Here is a 6,925-nt window from a genome sequence, read left to right as displayed (position 1 = left end):
AGGCACTTCAAGTCCTTGAGATGAGGAACCAAAGCTATGTAAAGCGCGTGTTCTCAACGATATTAACAGGTCTGCAATGTGTCCGAGGTAGACTTACTGAGTCCCCGATGCTCCGTAAGTGATTTTTCACAAGCTGGGTGACGCATTAGCCAAAGTGCTAGCAGCATATGTATGCTTCACTTCAATGTAATATTTTAAGCCGGAAGTGCTACAGTGAAAAGAAAATTCCTCCTTGCACAAAGTGCATAAAACTTTATGTCGGTCGACTGTTCCGTCTTGTTATTTTTTTAATACTCAAATTTCCCATCGAGAGGGCCAACGTGCTTTTATCATCATTTAGTTGATTGGCTCAGCTGCCCGTCACTACCAGACCAATTGCCCATTTGCGTCTGCACGAAGGTAACTCTACTTGGACAAACTGCCCAAAATGCGTTGACAGAAACATTTCAGGGATTTTAAGTGATTCTGCACTCCAGATACGTTAAGAGCGTAATTTCTTTTTTTTATGGCGTTAATTGTGATGACGGCTTAATCTGCGTTAAAGCGTTATTTTGACAATTAATTGACAATTAATCTCGTTAAAATGACGTCAACGCCATAACACGGCAAATCTCCGTTAGTGAGTTAGCGCGGATCCCCCCGTGCGTGGGGCTTCACGGCGTCAACACGTTAACACGGTTAGCTCATTAACGCGTTTCCTACTGTTCTTAAGTAGAATTTTCAGGTATCTGTACTTTACTTGAGTCTTTATTTATCTGTAACGCCCTACATTTTTACACAAATATGTCTGCTTTCTACTCAAAATGCTCAATATTTTAGGTTTAAGACAGGACTTAGTATTTCCCATCACTACATGTCTTGAAAACATAAAACGTTTGCTAGCCAAAGGTACAGCTGCTGTATGTTCAAGGGAAAGACAACAATAAGAAATAACTTCAGTCAAAGATGGAGAAAGATGTAAGAAAGAGAGGAGAAGAAGAAGAGAGGTTAGATTATAGGGACTGCTCAGTGACATTTGATAAACTGAAAATTTTAACCCAACATGTAATGTTGTAACTGTTTTCTCACAATGTGAAATGTCCAGCAAAACAAATTAAAGTATACTAACTAACTCTGTGTTATTCAAGCGCTGCATGATCATACTGTGAAGGCTAAACTCTTTACTTTACAGTATTGTGGTCACAGTTGCAGTAATGCACTGGAGCAGAGCAGCTGCGGTGGTCATGGTCAGTGTAAGTTTAAGTTAAAACTAAATCTAAGGTGGTGCTGATTAGACTGGCTCACAGAATCCCACATTTATACAAGCTTTATAGTGCATAGGGGCTGGAAATCAGGCCTCAAAAAGCAGGACCAGCGACTGATCACGTTCTGTAGGCAGTATCTACTGGAGCTCGCAGCAGAAATGTGTTTTGTTGATCTATCTCTAATTGATTATTTTCCCCCCACTGCATCATTACAGCTGATCTTGGGGTTCCCACATCTGTTGGATCCCACTTTAACCCCATTCTACACTCATTTTCCTGTTGTGGATATGGAGGCAAAGTCACCCATCTTCAATATAAGCAACAGCAACCAGAGTTAGTTTTTTATTAATGCTCTTTGTTTTTCTCTACTTGTGTTCCACTTAGCAGATGTTCAAGCTGAGCATCTTCATTACAGTTTGAATTTAAGTTGAAATAAAGTTTATATTCACTTCTGTTAATATTATTTTATTATGATGTTAACATCACAAGAGGTTCAGTAGCTCCAGTAGCTACTTTTTACTCATATACGTTGAGTACATTTCAGAGCCTGTACTGTTTCACTTTTGCTTGTGTAAAGAAGATAAATAAGTACTTAAGCTTTTATCGGGGCACTTTCTAACACAGGGATCTGTACCTAAATGATTGCATGTACCTTTGCCACCTCTGCCTAATGCACATCAAGGCTTTTTCACACCACTTGAGATTGTTAGATGGCTATCTATTTATCAATCTAGCCTTTCTAAGTAATCTCTAAGGATGTTAATTAATATGGAATGCAGTCCCTGTAATCAAATGTGTGTCAAACTGTGTGCGTCTACGAGCAAAAAAGGGAGAACGGGAATATGTGTGTGAGTGTGTGTATTGGTGCATGTCTTTCTCATCCCAGACACAGCTGATTCATATGAGTCTAAGGGGTGTTTATTTGTCAGAAGTTGTGTCTGGCACCCTGCGTTTGTAGCACCCACTGTTTTTAACCTCCGCTCTGCCTTTGAGTTAGAATGTTTCTGTCAAGCAGCAAACCCAGCTTGGCAGGCCCAAAACAGCCTGCCTTCCCATTAAACATTCATGAACCGCAGTGCAGTGGCACCAATGCAGAAAGGTCACTCGAGAATGATCGGTTTAGTCGTATACAGCACCCTGCAACAACATGCCCACTTTTAATAAATAAATGCATTCCTCACAGACCTGCACCTGGTACCCAGTTTGTTTCGTAACAGAAACAGAAGATGGTATTGCTGCACGTCTTCTTTACTGAATATTGCATTGAAGAAAATAATTTGAAACCATCCCTCACTCACTCAAATCCCACCCATGACACTAATTGCATCGTTAAAGGGGCAGTTCACCCTAAACATAGCGGAACTTTCTCCTAAAGAATGAAGACTGCAGTCTACAACTCAGGTAGTTTCAGAGTAACTAGCTGAAGTTTTGGGGATGATAGTAGTAGTTCAAAAATGTGCATTTGTAAATATCAGTGTCAGCATGCCTTGTCAGGATAACATGACAACAGTTATCCTCTCAGTAAAATACCCGACATTCAAAATGAGTAGAAAGTTACTGCTAAAGTTTCCTTGTTAAACAGCTGGCAGATGTGAATTCTCTCGGGCTTTGAGCACCAAAAAAGGCACATTAGTATAAAGTACAGTACTTCTATTAATGGGCTCTTTTGAAGTGCATAATTATGTTCAGCAAATGATGTCCAACAATGGCTTCAGGCATTTAATGAAGCAAGAACGAGGTCTTTTATATTGTATAGCGCGCTTCCTCCAAGTATAACTTTTTGCTGTCAAGCTCCTTTTCTCGCACAAATGTACTTGCAACACCGAGCAACTTATTGGTCACATTGTTATGTAAGCACACAAATATGCATGAGCACCAGTTGCAAATGCTATCATCACCCTTTTGGTTGTTGTGTTTAAGGACAGTTCTCTTAAGTACAAACTGCAATGGTACTATAAAGATGCTGTGTAAATGGTCATAAAATGCGCACATTGTCATTTTATCTTTAGCAGTCGTGGGTTGTTTAAAGCACACAGATGTAACTGAGGCCATTAGAGAGTAATCACTGGGGATCTGATTCAATGTACTGGGAAGGGCTGCTGGAAGGGGCAGCAAAACAAATCACATTACACCTCAATTAACACCAGGGAGGCCTCTGGAGTCCAGTTTCATTCGTGGCAATAAAACTCTCTGTCTCTCACTAGCACACTTTCTGCATGCAAATGAAACACACACTGCACATCTGATGCAATAAGCGCAAGCACGAAAAAGAAAAGAAGAGAGACACATTTACTGTATGTGTGTATAATTGCAATTTCAGCAGAGCTAGTTACAGTAGTGAACTGCCGCCCCTCCCTCTGACCCTTCCCGTCTCACTTGGTTAATTATGAAATGCTGCATCTGGCTCAGAGGGCGTTGAGCGGATAAGACCACCCTGTGGAGTGGCTGGTGTCACCATCAAGAGACAAGGACAGTTCCACAGTGCAGCTCAGGGCCAATTACCCACCTGCTGCATGACTGCAGTTCAGGGGTGTCATTTCATCCTAATACCACTGCTATAATTGCTGTTGTTTTCCCAGTTAGAGGGTTATGGAAATGAGATCTTAAGTGGCACTCAAATTAGACCATGCTTTATAACTGGTCAGCTTTGTTTGAACTGTTAGATTCAAGAGCAGGAATTGCTCCGTGCCAACTATGATATTAGTATTAAATGTTCATTTAAATGGATTAGGGAATCTCGGTAACATATTAATCTAATTACACGCTCAATTAAGCTTAATTGTACCTGTTGAAACATTCTTATAGCCTATAGTGTTGCAGCTTTTTAATACATCATTTTATTTGTGGAAAAGAATTAATTAAAAAACATTTAAAATGTAACTTGAACGTGTTCTCATTAAACAAACCCTTTCCATGCTACTGCAATTGCTGAAGCAGCATCATTGTTATTCAGCTGTATTCTGGCAAGATTGAGAAACTGGAGCACATGGTAAACAAAACAGTAGCATGAGGACTTATCGCTGTCACTATCTGTTTTTCACACTGGCGTTCTGGAATAACGTGTCTCCTGTTAATTTCACAGTCAATTCCAGAGGCTGAATGGCACTCTTCTTCTCTTGCCATTATTTCCCTCAGGGCACCACACGAGGGCTTCTAAAAGCAGGGGACAAATCAAGGTCAATGAAAAATTATAGACACTGAAAGGCTAAGACCTGTACTCTATTATGGCCTCTATGACAATCATTGCTGATATTAAGTTGGGTGGGTTTGTTAAAAAAAGGGAGGAAAAAAAGATATCGGTACAAGGCTTGGTCTCACAGGGATGCACTCTAAAATTGCCTTTCAAATTAAGTGTACAAACGTTCAGTAACTAAAGTAGAGAGCTTTCTATTCAGCGAACAGTGTAGTACAGATCTTAGCTGTATTAAATGTCCAGATAAGATGTTTTGAGTGGTAATGCAATCCTTCCCTTAGCTGCCCCTCACTCTGTAGTGACTAACCATTCAGTTCTATGCTTCAGCTGACTTTAGCCTCCAAACATATTAGTGAAGATGATGATGAGTGACAGGGACTTTTACGTCTCGCCCTAATTAACCAGACACTCTTGTCCCCCCTTAACATTTACTATCGGAGAAGGGTTGACACATGCCCGTCAGTCAATCACCTCTCCTTCTGCCCCTCTTCCGAATGCACACAACCCTCCCCCATCGCCTTCACACTCGCAGGCCTGTTGCCACCAGTGTCACAGCCAGCTGGCATCAGTCTCAACGTCTCTTTTTCCCTTCTTCCAAACGCAAACTGAGAAACGGCACAGCAAAATAAAGAATATGAAAATCTCCATATGCCAGAATCAAATATGTACTTTTCAGTGCTAGTAAATCTATTTACCAGTCGGTCCAATATCGCTGGAGGAAAGCAGCCCTGAAGAGGCGCTTGTTTTTTATTTTGTCTGGCTCCTTCTAAAATGAAATTGCAAAGGTAGCCTGAAAATAGCTAGTATCTTTATATCAGCATACGATAATGATATTCATGTGAAGCCTGAGCTACAACGAATGCAGTCTGGTGGCACATAGGTGGAGCACAGCGGTGCAATTTCTCCAACTCAACTCAGAGCGTTACTGACTACTACTAATACTGCAGCTTTTAGTATCAAATAAAGAGGCACGATTTTAAAAAAGCATCACCTACTGATGTAAGTTTGTTCACAGAATCTGTGACCACTGTAAAACAAGACAGAGTAGTGCTGTGACATCTTTTCCCTTGGTGTAGTTGACCGAGTAGTAGATTTACTTTATGCACTAACAGTAACAGGAGCTTAGCTAGAGGACGTGCTAGACGCTTGAGAAAAACTGTGCTAAATGCATCCATTTGTTTGCATTGATCTTTATTTCATGGTGTGAAGGTGAACCATTAACGTCTTTCTTTGCTTTAGGAGTTTCCTGTATTGACTTTGGGATTCTTCCAAAGTGTGACCAGCCACTCAAATGTCCACAAACGACAAGAAGCACTGAACAACATAGAGACTGAGAATTTCATGTGTTTTTTAAGTCAACTGGCTCTTTCCTCAAGCTTCCCAGAACGCCAACCGCTGGCACATTCCTCTTCTTTCCCACAATCTAAATATTTGCATTGGTAATTGCATTTGCGCCCAGTTTTAGGTAAATGAGGGACACGAACGTCAAGCTTTCAGGGTTGCGTCACACAACCCAGGAAAGTGCAAAGCCCCACATAGCTTATAAGGCTTACTAACAGTAATTTCCAGCTGTAGTTGGAATAATAACAAACAGTGAATATAAAATGCAGTACTTTAGTTTTCCATTGAGGCAAAGTGTTGAAAATGAGTGGAACTGCAGTGTGTCATAATGTGGATTGATGCTCTCATAATAATCATGCTCCACTGTAAAAAAAACCCAAAAAAAAACCCCTTCAGCTATCTGTCTTTCCTGCTCTTTTTATTTCTCTTTCACTTCGACTGCATGGCAACTCCAACCACAACTGGTCTCACTTATCTTGTAGCCTGACGTGATGTGCACAGCCGTGAGTGATTGCATATAATGAAATATTGCCGTTTAATATATCTGCATAGTGTGTACAGTGTCACTTTAGTGTCTTGTTTTAATCAACTTTTGTTACGCACACACAATGGCGGTGTGGTTGGAACAGAGCGCTGGTTTAGTTTCACAGAGAAAGTCTGAATATTTGTCCTTTTATCTTTTCTTTGCAAAAGCCACACACTGATTTGATTTGAAAGTTGTTTAATTTACTTTTGAACAGCAACATAAAAACAAATCAATATTTCAAACTGGAGAGACTGAGGCAATCAGCCCATCTCAGTCTGCAACAAAGCTCCGTGAAATGTTTTACATCTTAGTCTAATTCATGCTCCTGTAAACAGACATTTTTTTAACATAAAGGAAGCAGGAAGCTTAGAAAACAACAATTGTGCTCTCAGTCAGAAAGCCATCTATATAAATACGTGCTAGTTCAAATACGTGAAAATGCAAATCGATCGTGGAGACAGTTTTCACGCTAAACTCTCTATAGGCTAGTTTGGAGTGGAAACAATGGTTACATCGCACGAGTTGTACATTCGATCAGGAGAAAAGCAGCAGAAACAAAAGTCCTGCTGGATTTCAGAACAAAATACTGTCGTCAAAGGCAAAAACACAGTTGACTGTAAA

This window comes from Pundamilia nyererei, unplaced genomic scaffold (genome assembly GCF_000239375.1).
Source record: "Pundamilia nyererei isolate P.nyererei 1_Seehausen unplaced genomic scaffold, PunNye1.0 scaffold00241, whole genome shotgun sequence".
Lineage (NCBI taxonomy): Eukaryota > Metazoa > Chordata > Actinopteri > Cichliformes > Cichlidae > Pundamilia > Pundamilia nyererei.
This window is presented reverse-complemented; position numbering follows the sequence as displayed.